Genomic DNA, 24,750 nt, shown 5'->3' with positions numbered 1-24,750 from the left:
ACTTACATCCAATTCATAGTTAAGAATGAGGGTTAGACAACAGCAAGCAAGAGAGACAACAGCAAGGAATGGAAATACACTCCTAAAAGAGTTATTATCATGTGGAAAAAGTTTCTCCACTGGTTTCTCGCCAATCCTTGTTTCCACAACAAGACAAATTTTTCAAACTCCAATTCTCACAGGGACAAAAAGAGAGGTGAAATCATCTGAAGAGAGGCACAAACAGCAAAATAAACACCACAGGGTCTTGATCCTTCCCTATGCTATTCAAATATATATACAGTAGAGTCTCACTTATCCAACACTCACTTATCCAACGTTCTGGATTATCCAACGCATTTTTGTAGTCAATGTTTTCAACAAATTGTGATATTTTGGTGCTAAATTCGTAAATACAGTGATTACTACATAGCATTAATGTGTAATGAACTACTTTTTCTGTCAAATTTGTTGTCTAACATGATGTTTTGGTGCTTAATTTATAAAATCATAACTTATTTTGATGTTTAATAGGTTTTTTCTTAATCACTCCTTATTATCCAACATATTCGCTTATCCAACGTTCTGCCGGCCCGTTTATGTTGGATAAGTGAGACTCTACTGTATATGTATATATAGAGGGGGGGTGGGGTTACACTTATAAAATGCATCTATTCAGACATACAAATTCAGCTTAAGAACAAACCTAAATAACGTATCTTGTTTGTAACTTGGCAGCTGCCTGTACTTGTTTATTTGACCTACGCCCTGTAATACTGATCAGCATCCTGTACATAGTTCTTTTCCACTCCTTCCCACCCCACCTCCTGTATATGATGTGCTTTTGCCTCATATTGATGCTTCTTACATACTTTTTAATATCTCATCAACTCTAGATGTGACACTCTAAATATTCTTGGCAGAGGTTTTCGTGATGTGAGTCTTTCTGACTTGCAAATCCCCTCCTGATGCTGACAGGTGCTCCTTTTAGAGACTGTTAATAATAATCCTTTTCTTCCCGATGGCACTGAGGTCATAAGTGAATAATGCACAACAAATAATTTGACTCATGCACACCTTTTGCTTTGACAAAGACAGCTGGCAGAGCTCGTATTTGTGCATAGATTTTAAAAGGGACCAATTTCCATAGCAACAGTGAGGATCTGTGAAACATTATGCATGTCTCTGTGCAGAGAGCTCTTTCTTCACAAGAAAGAAAAAAAGAAATCAGAAGATTACAAGTTCCACTCTCAAAACACGTGGGTTTTCATGTTATGAAAGGCAGCATCTTCGAAAAATTAAACTGGTCTTATACAAATGCAAAGATGTGCTCAGAGGTGGAAAAAAAGTCCTTTGTTAATTGAATCCCTGGCCCCATTTACATTTTTCTCTAGGTGCACGCCTTTGTGCTAATTTGATTTTAACTTAGTATGAAAGAGCATCCTTTATTTCTGAGTCAAACAATTAAGTAAAGTATACATGTGTTAAATAGAGCTAGAGCAAAATAAAACCTGTAGAGATTTTGTGCGGGGAGAAATCACTCAGAAACATCCCAACAATTACATGTTTCGCCATTTCTATGGAATCCTAAGATTCATAGTTTAGTGAAGCAAATTGAAAACATCAAGAAAATTGTACATCCGTCACAGAATTGCAAACCATGGAATTTCAATAAGGTGCTCAAGAGTAGCACCTTATTGCTTGCAGCAGCTTCATTGTTTAAAGTTGTGACCTCGAGTTGTTGGTAAACTCTGGTTGAACTATCTCTTAGTCCAATGGTTCACAACCTGTGGGTCCCCAGGTGCTTTGGCCTACAATTCCCAGAAAACTCAGCCAGTTTACCAGCTGTTAGGACAGTAGTTCTCAACCTAAGGCCCCCAGATGTTTTTGGCCTTTAACTCCCAGAAATCCTAACAGATGGTCAAATGGCTGAGATTTCTGGGAGTTGTAGGCCAAAAATATCTGGGGACCCCAGGTTGAGAACCACTGTGTTAGGATTTCTGGGAGTTGAAGGCCAAAACAACTGGGGACCCACAAGTTGAGAACCGCTGTCTTAGACTCTGGCATTCGGATTTTTGGATTAACCGTTGGCTCTAGACTCTGTTAGAATCTGCTTTGGATTTTGGAAGGGACTGTCAGCTTCCTTGGTGTTATCCCTTGCTGTTGTTGCCTCTTGGCTGAATTTTGTGGGTTGGACTTGGATTGTTTGCTAATCTCCTGTTTGGAAACAGGGCCTCAGCTTTATGGCAATTACATACATCTAACGGTATCACAACATGGAATCCAGATGGCCCTAGTTTTTCAAAGGATGCCCAGACTAAGTAATCATATCTGAATTAGGAGCTTAAAAGTTCACACCATCAAACATTTGTTCATACTCTTAAGGAAATAATAATGTAGGTAAAGAAATAATAATGTATGCATCTGCAGGAGTCTACCATATACCATGCCACTGTGGACAAGTCTACATAGGGACCATCAAACGCAGCATTGCCCAAACACAAATCAAGGAACATGAAAGGCACTGAAGACTAATCCAGCCAGAGAAGTCAGCCATAGGAGAGCACGTGATGGACAGGACACAGCATATTATTTGATAACACAGAAATGCTGGACCACTCTAAAACGATCATGTCAGACTACACAGAGAAACCATTGAAATCCACAAGCATGTGGACAATTTCAAGAAAAAGGAGAAAACTCTAAAATCAGGACAGTAAATAAAAAACAATACTCAAAAACAGGGGAATTCCAGACAAGAAACAATCAGGGCCACCTAATTACCTCCCAGCAAAGGATTCCCCCAGGCAGTGTTGTCGACCGCGCTTTAGGGGATCGGGCCCTTAAGGAGAGTCCCGATCCGGTCCTGAGAGAACGGACCTTGGCGGAGCCAATAGGAAAATATGAGCCGCAATACAACCTGAAGCCGAAATGAAGAAGGTCCGCCAAAGTTGAAGGAAAATCCGCCAAGGAGTCTTTATTGAGCGATTCAGCTGAAAAGGACTCTAGTAGTGATCATTCAGTCTACTAGGGTACCATATAACCAAAATAAAGCCATATTTATACAATGTTTCAGTCTGACAGCCCCTTGAATTTCCCGCCCTGCTCCCCCGCCCATCTGATCGCGGATAGGCTAGAGGGTTGAACGAGGCGGGCTTTCGTTTCCCGCCTTGCTCTGCTGGCCCAATAGGGAGCTGCTTTTTGTCCCCACTCGAGCCAATCAGGGAGGAGAAGGCAGGAGTTATTGAAACAATGAAGTGACTGAGCAGGAAAGATCGGATTAATTCCTGCCCGGCCGAATTCTAAAGGGATTAATGACAGCAATCAAGGGTTCCTGTCACGTATACAGATTTCAGATATGTCTTGGGGTGTCAGGGGTGGAAGTAGGGATGGGTGGTGATGGGCTCAGCAGGGCGCCTTCCTGAGGTGTCCTGGATTTCCTTTTGGAGGAGATATGACAATGTTTGCCTTGAGGGCGAATCACCTTTAGGTCAAATACTCCGAATTCGGCGACTCAAGCCCTATATTGTCCATGCAATCTGAATTTGATTAGGTTAGGCGGCAGCGGATTAACCGTTTGTTTTTGGGAAGGTAAGCCTGGGTCATAGAAAATGGGGCAGGTTCTGGGGTTCAAGTTGAGTTCGAAATATTCCCTATTTGATTTCATGACTTGGCAATTATATGAAATAAAATGAAAAATAAAATAAAGTTGGAATATAAACCCAGCTGGGAAAAATACATATTTTCCGGGGATCCCAAAGAGTACAAATACATATAGGCAGATAGATGGATTTCAAGGAAATAAGGGAGAATCCATAGAGGTGGGTTACATTGCATAAAGGGGAATCATGAATGATATAAACAATTGAAAACATTTGATAAGAACGAAGTTCACAACATCTGGGGAACCCAATATGGAAATTCATAGAAGTGGAGTTCTAGCAGCATGATCTCACAATTCATGAAGTTAGCCCAACGATTAGAAACTCATACAACAGTGATTCATGAGGGTGTCCAGGTACATAGAATATGAAAATTCACGGATACATGAGGAAAAGAGTTCATCTGTGGTGGAAGGAATTCATAGAGATGGCATGGGAAGAGGCACATGTGGGTTGCAGTCTTTGGAAGTATAAGATTTCATAAGTTCAGGGATAGGTCTGGGGAAGAGTGTTCTTCTCCTTCATAAAATTATGAAGGTATGAATGAAACGTGGAGGGCGCCCGTCCTGGCACCCTCCTGGCAGCTGTAGAGAGGGTGAAGGTCCTTGGAGAACTATGTCTCCCCAACGGGAGAGCGATCCCCCCATCCCCAGTTCACAGAAAGGGACCAGGGATCTCCTAAAACCATCCCGCGGGTCGCGGGGAGAGGAAAGTCCGGGATAAGGCTGGAAGAGAGCAGTCTGGCTTGAAAGGAGCAGTCGGTTCCGTTTGACAGTCAGCTGATGAGGTGCCGAGAACTGGACCGATTTTGGTTCCGCTGGTGGTCCTTGAGTCAGGAGCCTTAGGAAGGGTTAGTACTAAAAGAGGAGCGTGCTAGGGGTAATTTTGATAAAGATATGAGCCAATTTGTATCGCCCGCCGTATTAACCTATGGCGGGCGAAGCCTCCGCCAGGGTTTAAAGATTGGACGGGTTAGTGAGAGAGAGAGAGAGAGAGAGAGAGAAATTGCGTGCAAAGGAAGGAGTCAGAGAAAGACACAAAATAACCAGATAGAGAGTGTTACAGTTAAAATAAATGCTACTTTTATTGGGGGGTTTGTTACATAGTTCAGGGAAGGGGAAAGTGAGAAAAAAAGATCTTTTAATAATAGTCTGCTGCGGTCCCGCTCCGTTCCTTTTGGTGATGGATCTGCGGAACTCTCCGCTGCGGGTTCAAATCAATTTGAAAGTCGGGGTGACGGTCATCAGCAGGAAGCAGCCAAACATTAAAGCTGCAAGGCTATTCGATGCTAATCAGGGTGATCAACTGCAACATTCACACTGGCCTCAAACAGACAAGAGTTCTTTCTCCCACTCTGGACATTATTCCACAGATATATAAACCCCATTTGCCTAGTTTCCAACAAACCTCACAACCTCTGAGCATGCCTGCCATAGATGTGGGTGAAATGTCAGGAAAGAATGCTTCTAGAACATGGCCATACAGCCCAGAAAACTCACAGCAACCTAATAGTGTATGTAATTCAGATCCATAGATGGACAGACAATGTTTCTGTCTTTAGCCTAATTTTATAAAGAAACTAATCTCAATGAAAATCAATTTTTACCCTTAGCATTTATCCCCATCCTCACATATGTGTACAACACACATCCTTAAAAACCCTCCAAAGCCATATTTAGTAATTTGTCAAATATATAATAGGGTTTTTTTTTCGTGTCAGGAGTAACTTGAGTCGCTTCTGGAGTGAGAGAATTGGCCGTCTGCAAGGACGTTGCCCAGGGGACGCCCGGATGTTTTGATGTTTTTACCATCTTTGTGGGAGGCTTTTCTCATGTCCCCGCATGGAGCTGGAGCTGATAGAGGGAGCTCATCCGCACTCTCCCTGGGTGGGATTCAAACCTGGCAGCTTTCAGGTCAGAAACCCAACCTTCAAGTCACGAGGCTTTAGTCCACTATGCCATCAGGGGCTCCATATATAATAGGATATGTTGAAATGAATGAATTAATGCCGAATCTTTAATATGTTGGGTGGCATTGCCAACGGATACATTGTGAACACAAATGAAAAGAAAAAGGTTGCTTATAATAAAAATCCTTTTACTGGCGCAGTAAAGAGTGGTGTGATTTTCCATCTACCTTTTAAGACAGTAATGAAAGTGCCTCATAGCTGGCACCCTAAGCAAAAAGAAACATCACTGACAGATTAAATGGCCTATTTTGCTTGGAAAAAACAGAAACTGGGGGATTTGCCTGAGGATCGGCTGCAAAAAGTGGAGCACAATCAAGACTTGGAGCAATGTGTTTTTAACCCAATAGTTTTAAACTTTCTGATAATAGAGAACAAACTTGGGGATTGAAACATACACAAATGTTAAAAGAAAACGGAAAAATGTCTCAGCAATTTGTATACATAAGACATCCATACCAGTAATTATAGCAGTTTCATACCACTTTGATCATGCATGGCTCCATCCAGTAGATTTCCTGGGTTTGAAACTAGTGAAATATGTAGAATTCTATGCTGTAGTTCAGTGGAGAAGCCTTAAGCATGGATGTAGGTCCTTCTAAACACCTTATTAAATGACATATCCTAAACTTCCATAAGCACTTAAAGACATGGCGAATTTATGTAACAGTAAGGGGCCACGGTAGCGCAGTGGGGTTAAACTGCTGAGTTGCTGAACTTGTTGACCAGAAGGTTGGCGGTTCAAATCTGCAGGACAGGGTGAGCTCCCACTGATAGCCCCAGCTTCTGCCAAACTAGCAGTTCGAAAATATGCAAATTTGAGTAGATCAATTGGTACCGCTCTGGCAGGAAGGTAACAATACTCCATGCAGTCATGCCGACCAGATGACCTTGGAGGTGTCTTCAGACAACGCCAGCTCTTTGGCTTAGAAATGGAGATGAGCACCAACCCCCAGTCGGACACAGCTAGACCTAATGTTGAGGGGAAACCTTTACATTACCTTTATGGGGCAGACACTTCAATTTGCCTGATCAAGGGCCACTTGTAATACAAGCAAACAATCCTAGGAGGAAAATAACAATCAACTAGACTCAATTTATTTATGAAACCTAAGAAAAAGAAAAGAAAAGAAAGTGACACCTTCCACCAAAGTATAAATGTTGCTCTGGTTACAAATGACATAATGTTCCACTGTAGACAAATATATCTATTTTATAGCTAAATTTATCTGTAAAAATAATAATAAAAATAACACCTGGAATGAAATAGTACAATGGAAAAAATCAGAAGATCTTCAGACTCACAAAGAAATATGAACGCATAATCTAGGCCAGTGATTGCCAACCTTTGATCCTCCAGGTGTTTGGGACTTAAGCTCCCACCATCCCTAACAGCCAGTCAGATGGCTGGGATTTATGGGAGCTGAAGTGCTTCTCCCTCATGGAAGCACAATTGGGCAATTACAACTAAACGACTAGAGGCCCAAAGGTTGGGAACCACTGATCTAGGCCCAAAAGAGAAAGTAAAAATAAAATACACATGACTTTGTGTGATGGGTCTGTTCTTGGACTATGCCACTTTAAATTTCTGGTGGAATATTACTACAGTAGAGTCTCACTTATCCAAGCTAAATGGGCCGGCAGAAGCTTGGATAAGCGAATATCTTGGATAATAAGGAGGGATTAAGGAAAAGCCTATTAAACATCAAATTAGGTTATGATTTTGCAAATTAAGCACCAAAACATCATGTTATACAACAAATTTGACAGAAAAAGTAGTTCAATACGCAGTAATGTTATGTTGTAATTACTGTAGTTATGAATTTAGCACCAAAATATCACAATATATTGAAAACATTGACTACAAAAATGGCTTGGATTATCCAGAGGCTTGGATAAGTGAGACTCTACTGTACTTGAATGCTTACTGTGAATTTATTATGTGTTGACTGTTTATTGCCTATGTTTTGTTTTGCACTTCTTGTATTTGTATTTTGTGTCACACCTTGAATGTTTAGTGAGCTGCCCCGAGCCCCTCTGGGAGATGTTGGTGGGATATAAATAAAGTCTATTGTTGTTGTTGTTGTTGTTATTATTATTATTATTATTATTATTATTATTATTATTATTATTATTATTTGTGTACAGACGTGGACAAATTATATCCTTTCAGATCCTATTGGCCTACAACTCTCATCATATTTTGTATTTTGTGTCACACCATGAGTGTTTAGTGAGCCGCCCCAAGTCCCTCTGGGAGATGTTGGTGGGATATAAATAAAGTCTATTATTATTATTAGTAGTAGTAGTATTATATATTATAACATGGACAAATTATATCCTTTCAGATACCATTGACCTACAACTCCCATCATCTCTTGCTGTTGGCGTTCAATACAGCTGATGAGCACAACACTCAGAGGTCCACAAGTAATCCAACCCCTGAACTGGTTCACACTACAGAAGTATGGCACTATGATTCTACTTTGTTTCCATCCAATGAAATCCTGGAATTTACAGTTCATAAAGGCACATTTGAAATTCTCAGCCAGAGAGATCTAGTATCCCCCAACTATAAACATCAGCATACAATAGGATGGAACCATAGCAGTTAAAGTAGAATAATAATGTAGTGAGAAAGGCTCACCTTGCCGAGACTCGAGGAACTGTTTTGCTTGGAGCCTCCATAGATGGAAAGAGAAGAAAAAACTAATGGACATGAATCACCTCTTACTCCTAAAGAAAAGCTCACTTTCTCATGTTCAAAAGAAGCTGGTATTTTGATATTTATTTATGCAGGTGTACATCTTCTCTCAGCAAATGTAATTTCTAATAAAAAGCTAATTTTATTTTATTTTTTTAACAGGGAATGTTATTTGACGAATGAGACTTCTGTGCAGAATCCATTAACACGCAAGGCATTAATTAATGTTCTATGGCCTTTGTATGAAAAACAGCTTGAGCCACATCTACAGGACTTTTGGCTACTGCCTAGAAAAAAACATGCCATCTGACAAGTTGCCAGAGCCAACTTGCTGTTCCTTAATTGCATTAGAAATGGGGAGTTAGCAGTTTTCATGCCAGATTGGCATTAACTCCCACAATTATTATGATATGCCATTTTTAACAGTCCAGGTCTTGGGGAGGGAAAATGGAATGGAAAAATAAGATGATGCTGCCCATTAGAAACATATCAGTGCAGCTTCATGTGCAGAAAAATGTAGATTAATATATGTTATACATATGCTCTGTAGAGCCCCGGTGGCAGAGTGTGTAAAAGCACTGAGCTGGAGACCGAAAGGTCCTAGGTGCAAACCCCGGGAGCGGCATGAGTGGTCGCTGTTAGCTCCAGCTTCTGCCAACCTAGTAGTTCGAAAACATGCCAATGTGAGTAGATCAATAGGTACCGCTCCAGCCGGAAGGTCACGGCGCTCCATGCAGTCATGCCGGCCACATTGTCTGATTGTTTATTGTATTTTCATGTTGCCTGATATGGTAAAATTGCTAAGTGTTTACTCTGAAATGTATGTCAAATACAGTAAAAATATATAAAACAAATTTAATATAAAAATAACAAAGAACTGAAAACATGTAAATAGTTTTATCACAGCAGCCTGTTGTCTTGCCGTATTGCATTGTTTAAACAAATGGAAACACACTTGTATGGAAACAATCACTTTGTTTTCACATTTTCTCTCCAGTAGCACAATGGTGCAACTTTGGTGATACATGTTCCCATAATCTTCGGCACTGCCTCGCTTGACCCTGCCTATTTATCAATGTCTGCTTTACATAATGGATGTGCGGTGTTTAAGTTTTTAAAATTCTTTTTATGCTGCAATTGCAGAGTTTCCAATTCCAATGCTTCTCGCCAATAGAAGGTGCTGTTGTAATTGCATAATTACAGCATGCTGGCAAGTTGCAACCCTCTCATGGAAGCACAATTGGACAATTACAGCTAAACATTTTTAGCAAAATTAAAAAAAAACTAGGAATGGAATGTATTTATTTACCATGTCAGAAGTGAATTGAGGGTACAGTTAAAAACCACTAAGTTAAAAACTTAACTAGATTTCTTTTGACCAGAAGCTATCCACTTGGAGTGCCTCTGGTGTCGCTGTGAGAAGGTCCTCCATGGTGCATGTGGCAGGGCTCAGGCTGCAATGTAGTCAGTGGTCTGTGGTGTGCTCTTTTCCACACACACATGATGTGGACTCCATTTTGTAGTCCCAGTTCTTAAAATTAGCTCTGCATCTCGTGCCAGAGCACAATCTGTTCAGTGCCTTCCAAGTCGCCCAATCTTCTGTGTGCCCAGGAGGGAGTCTCTCATCCAGCATCAGCCACTGATTGAGTTTCTGGGTTAAGCCTGCCACTTTTGGACTCCTGCTTGCTGAGGTGTTCCTGCGGGTATCTCTGTAGATCTTAGAAAGCTGTTTCTTGATTTAAGTAGTTGGCATGCTGGCTGATATCAGAACAGGGGATGGGCTGGAGATGTTACTGCCTTGGTCCTTTCATTGTTGGCTGCTGCTTCCCGACAGATGTCAGGTGGTGAAATACCAGCTAAACAATGTAATTTCTCCAGTGGTGTAGGGCATAGACATCCTGTGATAATGTAGCATGTCTCATTAAGAGCCACATCCACTATTTTAACGTGGTGAATGGAACAAAGTAACATGACTTCAACTTGCTTTGGGAAGGAAGGGAAGAAATTGAGAACTACATCCACTCACTCTACTGACTGCTGAAATACTAGAACTGTAGTGGAATAAAAATTAAATAGCAAAAATATTAGAGTTATTGATGGGCTTTTCCCATGAATGAAAATATGAGACCCAATAATAAGAGAACCAGGGGAGACGCAATATCATCTGATAAGGAATAATCAAACATGGAATTAACCTAGTGCAATAATGCATCAAACCTATCACATGATATGGAAGATATATGAAAACAGGGGAATCACAATGTTTCCTAGGCGAGGAAAGCCTGAGTTAAATATATTTTAATGGCCACTAAAAGCTTAGACAAAGTTCATGAATTAAATAATAATAATAATAATAATAATAATAATAATAATAAGAAGAAGAAGAAGAAGAAGAAGAAGAAGAAGAAGAAGAAGAAGAAGAATTTTATTTATAGCCCATCCTATCTCCCCAGGGGGACTCAGGGCAGTTCACAGCATAATAATGACAAACATTCAATGCCAGTATAAAACAAGAAAAATATAAAATCACACAATACATTACAATACATTACACAGTTAGTTTAAAACAAGCAAGATTCAAAATTATTTTAGATAAACATCATTTAAACATTTAAAGTAAGTGCCAAATCCATTTGCCAGTGTTGTAAGCTGTATTCCTCCTCCTCGTTATATGCCTGAGAGCACAGAAATGTTTTTCATAGTTTTTTTTTAAGCGAGTAAGGAGAGAGTCATTTTGATCTCCTTGGGGAGGGCATTCCAAAGTCGAGAGGCAGCCACTGAGAAGACCCCCTCTGTCATTTCCACCAGCTATGCTTGAGACAGAGGTAGGAACGAGAGTAGGGCCTCCTTGGCAGATCGAAGAGCCCACACAGATTTGAATAAGACGATGTGGTTTTCTAGGTAGGCTGGGACCAATCCATTTAGGGCTTTATAGGTAATAACCAGTACTTTGTATTTAGCCCTGAAATGGTAGCCAGTGGAGCTGCCACAACATGGAAATTGTCCACTCCCTGTACAGCACTCCAGTTAGTAGCCTGGCTGCTGATCTCTTCAATAGTTGAAGCTTCCAAACTATCTTCAAAGCCTCTCCCATGTAGAGAGCACGGCAGTAGTCCAAGCAGGATGTGACTAGGTCATGGACCATCATGGCCAGATCAGGCGTCTCAAGGTATGGGTGCAGCTGGCATACAAGTTTTAGCTGTCGAAGGTGCTCCTGACCACCGCCGACACCTGGGGTTCCAGAGTCCGCAATGGGTCCATGAGTACCCCCAGACTGTGAAACTGTGTCTTCAGGGGGAGTGTGACTCCATCCAACATAGACTGTAATCCCATGCCCTTTTCCACCCTCCAAATGACCAGGAGTACTTCTATCTTGTCTAGATTTAGTTTCAGCTTGTTAGCCCTCATCCAGACCATTACTGATGACATGCACTGGTTCAGGACCAGAACGGCATCCTTGGCATTGGGTGGAAAGGATTAATAGAATTTAATGTAATCCGCATAAATCTAATACTGAACCCCCAAACTCTGGATGATCTCTCCCAGCAGTTTCATGCAAATATTAATCAGCATGGGGGACATCATTGAACCCTAAGGGACCCCACAGGCCACCGGCCAGGGAGTCGAACGGGAGTCCCCCAGCACCACCATCTAGGACCGATCCTCCAGGAAGGACTGGAACCACTGTAACACACTGCCCCCAAGAAGCAAGTAGCTCACTATCTAATTCCCCCTCTTCCAGTTGCTGAATTTCTATGATTATTTGAGAGGAAGAGTGTATGCCTAGTTATAGCACTTTTAGTATCATGGCTTCATCCATTGAAATCCTGAGTATTATTGAGTATTATAAATACATGCTCGAATGGATCCCCCTTTAAATATAGCATGAGAGGTATACAGGCAGTCCCCTAACTTACAAACATCTGATTTCCAAATGACTCATAATTAAGAACTGAGGTGAGACAACAGGGGGTGAGCAAAATCTACCTCTAAGAAGGAAATTCAGTCCCGAAAGAGTTATTGTGAGGAAAAGGGGTCTCCACTGAAGTTTTATCACCTATCCTTGTTTCACAACAAGACAGGTTTTCAAAATCTAATTGTCACAGGGACACAGTGAGTGAAATCTTCTGAACAGGAGTACAGACAGCAAAACAAACACCATGGGGATGTTAACCCTTCTCTAAGTTATCTAAAGATATAGACAGACAGACAGATAGACACACACATACATATATTTGGCTGGCGTTACACTTACAAATGTACCTGTTCTGACTTACATACAAGCCCAACTTAGGAACAAATCTACAGACCTTATCTTGTTCATAACTTGAGGACTGCCTGTACATCTCAAGATTTCTTAAAACAGTCTTGCTGTTTAAACCAAACCTTTATTTTAATCGTGGATAAAGTCAAAAGTGTTTTGCAAATGCTGAAATTTCTGAAACATGGGAATGGCCCATGTGGCCGGTAATGCTTACGTGTTATGACCTAAATTGAAATGCCGCTCATGAATGGGATAAGATTCTAGATTACAGATATGATTTGTGTAAATTTAGATGACTAAACTTTGACCAATTTTAATACTTTCACAAAGCAATCAAAATGGAACTATATTACACAAACATTTGGGTGGTTAACAGCTTCCATATAATTAGGATGATAAATCCAATCTGAATTTTACTCTGAATTTTAAAGAACCAATCCAAGATGCCTAATGTAGCCAACATAGTTTCAGGTTCTTTAAAGTTCAGATTCAAAACCTGAACAGGTTTGCCATCCCACTAACATAGAAGCCACTGGCTGATTGGACTGGAGCGTTTTATTATTTATTTGTTGTTAATTGACCTCATGGAATGTTAGCCATTTTTCAGATATAGCAGATATGACTGCTTGACTTAGTAAAGGTAAAGGTTTTCCCCTGACATTAAGTCTAGTCGTGTCCGACTCTGGGGGTTGGTACTCATCTCCATTTCTAAGCCGAAGAGCCGGTGTTGTCAGTTGACACCTCCAAGGTCATGTGGCTGGCCTGACTGCATGGAGGGCCATTACCTTCCCACTGAAGCAGTACCTATTGATCTACTCACATTTGCATGTTTTCAAACTGCTAGGTTGGCAGAAGCTGGAGCTAACAGTGGGAGTTCACCCCGCTTCCCGGATTTGAACTGACAACCTTTCGGTCAGCAAGTTCAGCAGCTCAGCAGTTTAATCCACTGTGCCACCGGGGACTTCATGCTTGACTTACATGGCAGAATTCTAAGCATGTAACTGGCCAGAAGCTGCTACCATCTGAATAGATTACTTCTCTTAAATAAAAAGGCTCACACACAGGATGGTCAATCTGGTGCAAAAGTATACACTTAGCAGTCTAGTTCATAAATTGGTGGATTGTCCTTCCTTGGAAGTATTTAATCAGAGACAGGACGGGATGCCCATTGGCTTCTAAGTTGAAAGATCCATACCGTCTTTGGGTGGCAAGGTGTAGCTCCTTGGACATCCTGTAGAGGGCAGTGGTGCACATGCTCAGTACACTTATAGCATCCAAATGACACAACCATGTCAGCATCTCTTTAAATGAAGAAAGAAATAATCATTTATACAACTTGCAGCTTTTCCAGCGGGCGAGACAGACTTCCTAGAGCTCTCCATTTAAAAATTAATAACAGATTGCATGACATGTGGCTATCTGGCTTCAGTCTAGCGCTTCCCAAGCCAGACTCAGGAACTCATTTTGGCGAAGAGAGACTCAAAGGGTTGAAATAAGGTCATAGTGTGTGCCGAAGAAATCCGGAACAGGAGCTGTACTGTGCCATAAGCATACAAGACAGATATCCACATTAGATACAGCCACTGCCCTAGAATAATAGAATCGTAGAGTTGGAAGAGAACTCATGAGCCACCCAGTCCAACCCCCCTGCCAAGAAGCGGGAAAATTGCTTCCAAAACACCCCCGACAGATGGCCATCCAACCTCTGTTTAAAAGCCTCCAAAGAAGGAGCCTCTACCACATTCTAAGGCAGAGAGTTCCAGTGCCGAACAGCTCTCACAGTTCTTCCTAATGTTCAGATGGAATCTCCTTTTCTGTAATTTGAAGCCATTGTTCCACTTCCTAGTCTCCAGGGCAGCAGAAAACAAGCTTGCTTCCTCCTCCCTATGACTTCTTGTCACATCTTGTTACATGGCCTTCATCATGTCTCCTCTCAGCCTTCTCCTCTGCAGTCTAAACATGCCCAGCTCTTTAAACCGTTCCTCAAGGGGCTTGTTCTCCAGACCCTTGATCCTCCTCTGGACTCATTCTAGCTTGTCAACCTCTCCCTTCAGTTGCAGTGCCCAGAATTGGACACAGTGTGATTCCAGGTAAAGTGGTCTGACCAAGACAGAATAGAGGGTAGCATGACTTCCCTGGATGACTTCCCACATTGTAAAAAATTAAAGCCAAAGAATCTTGTCGTCCTTTTTCGAACAGTGCCTTCAAAGAAAGCAGTAAAGTGGGCAGCTCCTTATTTTAAAAAAAATTAAAAGAATTCATCATTTTTCTAGTATAAAATGGCCCCATGTATGTCATTATGATCTTCTTGGGAGAATGTAGGCACAGAGGGAATTATTAATTTAAATTGATACATACAGCCATCTGCACTGATAGCAAGACTGGTATTCTGTTCTTCAAAATGCAGTTTCCTTTCAACAGAATACCTTCAACACACATAGCTATTGGGCATGTGATACGGTGGAATTGTATTGTGCAACACAGGCAAGTTTACTGATTTTTACATGAATGCAAATAAGTCAATGCCACTCCTTCTATTTATATTGAATACTAGCTTATGAGATAGGTAACATGTTTATTTTTTTCTGCTGAAGTGCAGCCAGGAGGTCAGATGATGCTGGAGGTATATTTGTTTATTTTTACAATTACAAGTCTTCTGTCTTTAAACTCAGGAGCTGATTTTTCCTGGCTTGCATTTAATCACAGGGCTTGGAATTAATACATTAAAATAAAGAGCCTTAAGTTTTCATTTGTAAAATAATGTAACAACTAATTGTAGCATCCAACAATCTCCCAACTTTTTGGATTCTTGCTTATGGTAATTAACAATGAAATATCACCCACTCAAATCTAGCTTTTCAGCCAGAGAGCACCCCAACCAAAGAGTTTCCAAGGTGCTGCAGATCAGGGCAGGGGAAATTATGTCTGCAGTATATTTCCAGTCACGGGACAGCTTTAGACAAGCAGTTGTGATGGGACTTCTCCAGCTTCCTATTCTTATCAATCACACATGGTGGCACTATTGTTGCTGCCCATTGCCATCTGGAAAGTAGTGTATTTGTGGACAACTATCAGATGACAAATTCAGAAAGAGCAAACCAGAAACCAGCTATGTAATGTCTAGGACTCGTATAAGTAGACGTCCTTACAGCTAAAAATAAATGATAGAATCATGAGGTTTGGGGTGCTGGATATTCAGAGTTCTGAAGGTACTAGGTTGCTTTTCATGGTAGGTACTGCTTTCCACTTTTGGAAAATGTATTTATTTATTTGTTTATTTACTTCATTTATACTCCGCCTTTCTCACCCCATGGGGGACTCAAGGCTGTTTACAACATCTGCAAAATTCAGTGCTGATTAAACATAGTAGTAAAAAACAGCTCATCAGTTAAAACCAATTAAAACAATCATGAAAATAAAACATCTAAAACAACAGGTTAAAAACATATAAAGTGCATAATTCCATTCATCCATAATCCTTGCTCATAATCCTTATTCAGGCTGTGTCGAAATTCATGATACCTCATTCTTCAAATGTTTGCTTAAAAAGCCAAGTCTTTAATTTCTTTCTAAAAATGAGAAGACATGGGGCCTGTCTGATGTCATTGGAGAGGGAGTTTCACAACTGAGGGGCCACCAATGAAAAGGCCCTGTCTCTCATCCCCACCAGTCACACTTGCAAAGGAGGTGGGATCGAGAGCAGGGTCTCCCCAGCTGAGCTTAAGGCTCTTTTTGGTTCCTAAGAGGAGATGCATTTGGACAGGTAAGTTGGACCAGAACCATTTAGGACAGTGGTTCTCAACCTGTGGGTCCCCAGGTGTTTTGGCTTACAACTCCCAGAAATCCCAGTCAGTTTACCAGCTGTTAGGATTTCTGAGAGTTGAAGGCCAAAACATCTGGGGACCCACAAATTGAGAACCACTGGTTTAGGACTTTATAGGTCAAGACCAGCACTTTGAATTGGGCTCGGTAGCAGACCGGCAGCCAGTGGAGCTTACGCAACAGAGGAGTAGTGTGCTCCCTGTACACTGCTCCAGTTAGAAATATGGCCGCCACCCGTTGGACTAATTGAAGCTTCCAGGCCGTCTTTAAAGGCAACCTCACATAGAGCACTGTTGTTCTCTTTCTTCTTCTTTAAATAAAAGTTTTTATATTATTTCACCAAGTATAAAAATGACAGCAGAATCAAAGTGATGTGTGTGCACAGGGACAGGTAGAGCCTCTCTCTCAAGAGACTTTCGTCTCCTGTTGACTACTCTGGCACAATCAACGTGGAGATAGGTTCTTTGGTTGGGTCCTTTTGGTTTTATACTTTTCTTTCCTCTTACTGTCATCTCTAGTCAAAAACACTTTTGATTCACACCTGAACAAAGAGGCATTCAGGCAAAACCCCTTGCACATAGAAAGCACGCTTGTGGCATTGTGATTTTAGAGCACCTAGGATTTCATCCTACAGCATTTGGGATCATTGTTTTTCCATTAAGCTTTGCAAAGCCCAGTTTTGAAATTAAATGGAACCTTTTCCTACCCCCATCACATGGTTTTCCTCTTTCCGATTTCTTTTCTAATTATTCATTTGCCTTCTCATCACATGAGATACATATTTCTTCTCCCACTGTCTCTTCCCCTGTTTACTTTGGATATTACAATTTCTCTGTATAAAATACAGATAGCTCACCATTCAAAAGGTGAGTTTATTTATTTTACATATAAGAAGAGCAATAAATTATCGTTCCTTCCTCCTCAGTCCCAAAACATTAATGGCGGAAGAAAGGAACTACACTGCCCATTTTGGATCCTCCCTCCATGATGATGTCGCTGCTATCTTTACAAGCGGGCAAGGGGGGATTCCCATCACATGGTAAATTTTATACCTCTCTATGTGGGGAATTGAAAAAGATTGCCAATAGACTTAGAAAGCGTAGGAAAAAACACACTTCAGAAACAGCAAAATTCCTGGAACCCACTGTATGAGCTTGCATCATATGATGGGCTCTGTTGGTAGCCGTTTCTTAAACGTGTAGAAACACTGATTTTATTGCATGTGATGAAGTCCCTCCCTAGTCTGAAAAAAGGGACTGAAAAAACTCTGAATAAGAAAGTCCTATGAAAATTCATGTGCTATCATAAATCAGGCAGCTTTAATACAGAGACATTCATAAAAATCAATAAAAACTGAATTTCATGACTCAAAATACTCAGTTCTTTCCTTATAATAAGTAGGCGTGCATGAAAAAGCATTTTTATACAGCATTGTACTAATTGCACTGTTTCTGGGGAAACCGCTTGGAAGACCCCATTATTTTCTTCCTGTCTTCTATAATACTGAAATGTACTTATGCTTAGAAAGAATCTTTTCCAATGTGTCTGCATGCATGAGGGGTGTATGGAGGGAGACACACAGATAGGGGCAGTTTTGAAGCAATTTCTATAGATGTTACACCTTTTCCCCTCTCTCATAATATTATCTATATCTTTCAAACCATGAGTGGCAGCAATATAGAAGATTTATTGGGATTTACTGCTTTAGTTGTTCAATATGATGCTAGAAAATGTTTAATTTATAGATTTGCTCATATGTATTTGCCTTTCTCAGACTAGCCTAGACGATTGAAGCCATTTCTAAGTCTCAGAAGCACGTGCAAGTTACACATTGTTAACAGAAGTATTATATACAGTAGAGTCTCACTTATCCAAGCCTCGCCTATCCAAGCTTCTGGATTATCCAAGCCATTTTTGTAGTCAATGTTTTCAATATATCATGATATTTGGGTGCTAAATTCGTAAATACAGTAATTACAACATAACATTATTATGTATTGAACTACTTTTTTGTCAAATTTGTTGTATAACATGATGTTTTGGTGCTTAATTTGTAAAATCATAACCTAATTTGATGTTTAATAGGCTTTTCCTTAATCCCTCCTTATTATCCAAGATATTTGCTTATCCAAGCTTCTGCCGGCCCATTTAGCTTGGATAAGTGAGACTCTACTGTAGTTACCTTTTTTATTGGCTCTACCGAGAAGTTTTTTTTAAAAAAAAAAATCTTGATTTTACTTATCTCTCTCCTATAAAGTACTGTTTTCTTCATGTTTTTTCTCCCTATTTTCCTTCTCAGCAGCTCCAACCTAAACATCCCTCCTTTCCCTTGCCTCCCTATTTCTGTTGCCGTCTTTATCCATCATCTCCACTCCAAAAATTTTCCCTACTCTTCATTTCTCTCTCATCCCCTACCTTATTCATTTCTCTCTTGGTTTTCCTCTTTTTTCAGCTCCTGGCTGGGCACCTTTTCTTCATCCCTCTTTTCTCCTCTATCACCTTCTTTGGAGCCCCCGGTTAAACCTTTGTGCCAGCAGGACTGCTGACTTGAAGGCCTATTACCAAGTAAGGTTTGGTTTAAAATCACTCCTATTACTATTCATGGACTTTACAAACATTTAACTTTGATCTAGACACCATGTGGCATAACATTCACCAATCCCCACATTGTTCTTGCAAGACTGTCTGCTGAATTATTTCTCCCATTATAGTAAAGTTGAATAGTTTTGAATGCAAAATGCTAATTTTCCCAAAATTATGTTGGTAAACTTTTGTACTATGAACTGTTAAGCAAGCTTGCAACAGGCTGTGTCATTGAGCATTTATTCTATGTTTTTATTTTATATTTTGCTGAGGAGAACTAAATGAAATTACTTTATACTGCTGTTTGGTTTAAAGGAGAGGGGGAGAATACATTCAGATCTGGATCATTATAGCCAAGAGGGAAACAAAGCACTTGCTGGGGATTCCAAAATAACTAAATGAAAAACAAAACAATGTTTGCATTGTTTCTTAGATATACTGATTAATTGAGCAACACCATACTCTCCAACATTTCATAGATGAAAAGCATATGTGGGCAAGCAACATCAGAGTACAGTCAAGGTAGCAAAAATTATTAATGAGAAAAGCATATAGGCTCGGAGAGGCTGCAGCAGTCTGCTTTTGTCTAAGGCTACTGGGATTCCACATACACAAGCACGTCATCTTCTTTTTTCCATTTGAGATAACAGAGTACAAGCTCCTTTTGCACTTTGAACTTAAGGCACTTCTACATAAGGCACTTCACTATAATCCAGTTTGGAACTAGTTTGGGAGAAACAGGTTTCATTGTGGGAATGATTAGATTGTCATGCTCAAAATCAGATTAAGGCCAGGAAGGGGATTACATTGACCACAGAATCTGGTCTTTGCACACACACACACCAACATGCACACACACAATTTCCTGTATGAGTGCATCAGAAGTATACCGAGTGGAAAAAGTGTGTGTGTGTGGGGGGGGGGGGGGAGCAGGTAACAGCAGTGAAAGTAAATCATTACCTCTCCTAAAGGGTCAAGTAGCCCTCTGCTGCCTAGCCATGCTCTTGGGGTATTTTTCAGCAGACTTGTTTTGGATTCTTTACTGCACTTTACCAGGGTATCTACAATGCGGAGCCAATTTTCCCCGGGATCTGGGATATATTGGGATTTGCTACAGCACATTTTTGGCTCAACTTGGACCTTCCTGGGCCTTTTAAAATGTTTTATATATGTGTTATCCCTTAGATGTGCATTGGAGCATACATTACTGGTGTGTATTTTGTGGGCACTATAATCTCAAGCCGGCTTCAAACTGAACTATATGATCAGTGTAGAAGGACTCTCAGTATGTTGTTAAGGACCAAGTGGGGAAGGAAAAAGACACTGTAGCATTTCAAAAGCAGCTGAAAGAAATGAGACAACAGAGGACTGATTAGGACTATCCCTGTCAAGTAAGGAAACTTGAGCAAGTGGGCATGCAAAGTTGTTGTAGGATCTACATTCAATTTGATCTAGGGCATACTACCTTCTGTTTTCCCTCCCAAGATAACTGAGTATGAACTCTGTTTGCACTTTGAACTCTGATTGCATCTGATGACAAATGAGAAAAGTCAAAAGACAGTGTGATGTTTTTGCAGCAGATGAAAAAAATGAGACAATAAAGAGAGTGGAGAATTTAGGAAGGCTATTTCGGAGCTGACCGTGGTGGCACAGTGTGTTAAAGCACTGAGCTACTGAACTTGCAGACCAAAAGGTCCCAGGTTCAAATCCCGGGAGCGGAATGAGCACCCGCTGTTAGCCCCAGCTCCTGCCAACCTAGCAATTCGAAAACATGCAAATGTGAGTAGATCAATAGGTACCGCTCCGGTGGGAAGGTAACAGCGCTCCATGCAGTCATGCCGGCCACATGATCTGGAGATGTCTATGGACAATGCCGGCTCTTCGGCTTAGAAATGGAGATGAGCACCAACCCCCAGAGTGGTTTGATGGGTGATTGATGGGTCCTTACGCTCCAATGTCAGCTAGACAAAGAAGTGCCAGTTGATGGACCAAAACTGTTTAAATGGAGGATTCACAAAGTGTGTCCAGATACATGCTATAGAGAAGGCAACATTCCCAGGATAACATTTTAGATAAAATCAGATAAAGGTGAGAAGCCTTTGTATTTCTCATGAGAAAACCAATTACGTGTCCTGTAAATTTCCAGATTATAATAATTATGAAGCCATTCCCCAAGGTCCTAAATTGCAAATAGAAACATTCCAGAACATTCCAAAGGGGGAAATTCATGAAAGGTTACTAACAGGCAAGGAAAATATAAATGCAGGCTGGCTGTAATAATTCACAACCTCTGAGGATACCTGCCATATATGTAGATGAAACATCAGGTGAGAATGCTTCTGGAACATGGCCATACAGCCTGGAAAACTCACAGAAACTCACTCATAATTGTTCTCATGAAACAGCATCCTAAACTACAGAGATGGCCACTAATTGATGAGCCACAGAGCATAATAGAACTGGAGAAGTCATGCAAGAGAAGGAATTGCTGATAAATGAGAAACAAGGACAGCGATTGAGCCAAGCTGAAGCTAAAAACAATCATGTTAACTGGAGTGAAAGTCACAGTGAACATCAAAAAAGCATATTAACTGATATTCTTAATGACCATTCTGTTCTAAAACTATAGTCTACTTCAGCACTACTCAAAGGGGATGCCTTGTGGACAGATCCTGGTCTGCAATCTGTTGGCTGCAAGTCTATAGCAAGTTTTAAGGATATAAACAGTTGTAGTAAATGGCCATAAATATGAACTGTTTTTTTTCTAAAATGAACCACCTGGATGTCTGGTAGAGGCATTAGACTGGGCTTTCTTGATGGCTGTCTGGAGTTCCTTTACCAGAATGATCTTCTCATTACCATCCAGTTGACTAGCAAAAACCTTCTACTTCCAACAGGCTTTTAAAACTGAAGATTCTGTTTAAATTGCACTATTTTAATCCACTTATTTTAATGGTATATTTTAGTTGCTTTAATGTAATACATAGATTAATTATATGCTAATATTCATACGGTGGACCCTATTGACCCATGGGGGTTCAATTCCAGGATTCCACTGAGATGGCAAAAAATAATTGTGTCTGATATTATGCACATACATGTATGCACCACTGCCATTTTATGTATGGGATGTGACGATCCACAGTGGAAATCATTGATCAGGAACATTTGGATCTGGAGGCTCCATTGTATTCTGTGCATTTATGTGCCTTCAAGTAATCTCTCAACTTACATCAACCCTGTACATTTTATCACAATTTTTAGATGGTTTTACCAGTTTCCTCTTCTGAAATATAGCCTACAGCACCTGGAATTTGCTTACTGGTGTTTTTTGGCAAAAAAAAAAAAAATGAGACTGGGGAAAATAATGGATCCACAGTCCCAGTAGGCTTCCTTGCTCCTGCTTTTTCTAAAGATATGCCATTAGTTTTCATTGTGCTAGTTACCGCTATTGTTCACTTGTGCTGAATTCGAGTCAACTGCAACTTATTGTAGATTGTAGGTCTTCTTGTGGATTTTTTATATATATTCATTCACAACTGCTATTCATTGGCAGTCTCCCATCCAAGTATTACCTAGGTCTGATTCTGCTTAGTTATTAAGATCAGATGAGATCTGGTGCCTTTGGTATCTAAGAGTCTAAGGCCCCTTCTACACACCTGAATCAAATCCCACATTATCTGCTTTGAACTGGGATATATGGCAGTGTGGACTGAGATATTCCAGTTCAAAGTGGGTATTGTGGGTTATTCTGCCTTGATATTCTAGGTTATGTGGAAAGGCCCTAATAATCAAGGGAAATATGCATTTTTATGGATAAGGATTAGGAAGGGAGAAAGTGTCAGAGACAAAAGAAATAGCAGTCAATGCTCTAAAGTGTAAGACGCTATGGGGAAATTCTGCATAGTGGACAATGTTAGGGTTTTTAAAATGTATATGTATTTTATTCATTCATTATTTTTATTTATTTATTTGTTTATTATATTTGTATTTAATTCTATAAGGTGAGACAAGCTGAGGTGAAGGAGTAGTAGGAAAGATGGGGGAATTAGGAGAATGACTATAGCGTGTTAGGAGAGACTGGAATCTATCTGTATGGGTGGTGAACCACTTCATGTTTTAGATCATATTTTAAATCTAGTAAGAACTTTTATTTATTATTAGCTTTGCCTGACCATGCGTTGCTGTGGCTTATGGGAATCATTTGATGGCCAGGTGGAATAGCAGTAAATAGCCTTGCAGTCTCAAAGCCTGGCCGTTTTCTAGAGTAGCTGGAGTAGCACCCTCAATCAAAGCGCCGCTTTGAAGCCTGGCTACTTCCTTTGTAGGGGAATCATTGTTTGGGCAGCTTGAATTGCACTGAATAGACTTGCAGCTTAAAAGCCTGGCTGCTTTCTACATAGGGCATCTTTGCTAGGCCAGGTTGAATGGGACAAAGTAGCCTAGTGGCTTCAAAGCCTGGGGATTTTTCACCTAGGGGAAATCTTGGTTGGTCAGGTTGAAGAGCACTGAATAGCCTTGCTGCTTACAAGCCTGGCCGCTTTCTACCTTGCAGAATCCTTGGTTGGCCAGTTTGAATAGCAATTAATAGTCTCAGTATGGCAGGTATGAATGCTGCAATTAGCCACCTTGATTAGCATTTAATGGCCTTGCAGCTTCAAAGCTTGGCTGCTTCCTGCCTGGGAGGAATCCTTTGTTGGGAAGTGTTAGCTGGCCCTGATTGTTTCCTTTCTGGAATTCCCAATTTCCCTGCTTTCAGAGTGTAGCTCTTTATTTATTGTCCTGGTTTTAGAGATTATATTGTTCTGTATTATTATACCACAGTAATGATTTCATATTATATTTATAACCTTATATTATCTGCTTAGAAGTAGATTATATGAGGCCCCTTCTACACAGCTGTATAAAATCCACACTGAAGTGGATTATATGGCAGTGTGGACTCAAGATAATCCAGTCCAAAGTTGATCATATAAGATTATAAATGGGTAATATAGCTGTGTGGAAGGACCTTGAGTCTACACTGCCATATAATCCAGTTCAAATCAGATAATCTGCATTTTATAGGCAGTGTGGATCAGGCCTAAGTGCACTCGGCCTCTGCCCTGGGTGCCATTTTGGCTGAGGAAGTTGATAGGATACGAAGCGGGCAGGGCTTAAACCAGCAAAAGGGGGGGGGGGGGGCTAAAGGCAGCAGAGCCTACCTTTCTAATTGGCAGTTAGGGGGAGAAAGGCTCTTCCTCATCCTCTGTAATTTGGACTATTTTTCTAGGTTTTTTTTTAATTGAAAGACATATTTTGGATGACTGTCTTTTCTGGCCACATTTGGTGTGATTTGGTTCAGTGGTTTTGTTGGTTACTCCATAGTAAAACGAACATTACATTTATATATATATAGATAAAGCTGGAAGCAACTGCAGTTATATTAACCCCACTGTGCTGCTCTGCAGCTCTCTAAAGAAGAAATTACCTCATAGGCAGACTGGAAGGCTTTTATTTCTCAAATCATACAGTATGGTTACAAGCAAAGTTCTATCTGAAAGTTGCTTTCCCTCTCATCTCCACATATCCCTCACCCTGGTCCTACCCTTCACTGCTCCGTTTCTATAGAGACCCTCCATCCTGGCCAGCTCTCCCTTGATTCAGGTGTGCTATAGGCCAAGGCAAGACCTACTTTCATGGTTCCCCACAACACCAGGAAAGGAGGTCATGGCACCCACACAAACCTGAGGTATTTCCTTTCTCATCTAAACATCTCTGCTCCTTTATG

At 40.6% G+C, this 24,750-nt stretch overlaps 1 long non-coding RNA gene across 1 annotated transcript in view; it reads left to right on the top strand.

The window, feature by feature from the left end:
- Positions 1 to 8,461, top strand: part of LOC134297739 (uncharacterized) — a 37,952-nt gene extending 29,491 nt beyond the window's left edge. Inside the window, exon 2 of the long non-coding RNA XR_010004604.1 lies at positions 7,956 to 8,461. This is a non-coding gene — a long non-coding RNA (uncharacterized LOC134297739). The remainder of the gene's footprint in view (positions 1 to 7,955) is intronic.
- The last annotated feature ends 16,289 nt before the right edge of the window (positions 8,462 to 24,750 follow it).

Source organism: Anolis carolinensis, chromosome 3 (assembly GCF_035594765.1).
Source record: "Anolis carolinensis isolate JA03-04 chromosome 3, rAnoCar3.1.pri, whole genome shotgun sequence".
Lineage (NCBI taxonomy): Eukaryota > Metazoa > Chordata > Lepidosauria > Squamata > Dactyloidae > Anolis > Anolis carolinensis.
This window is presented reverse-complemented; position numbering and strand designations above follow the sequence as displayed.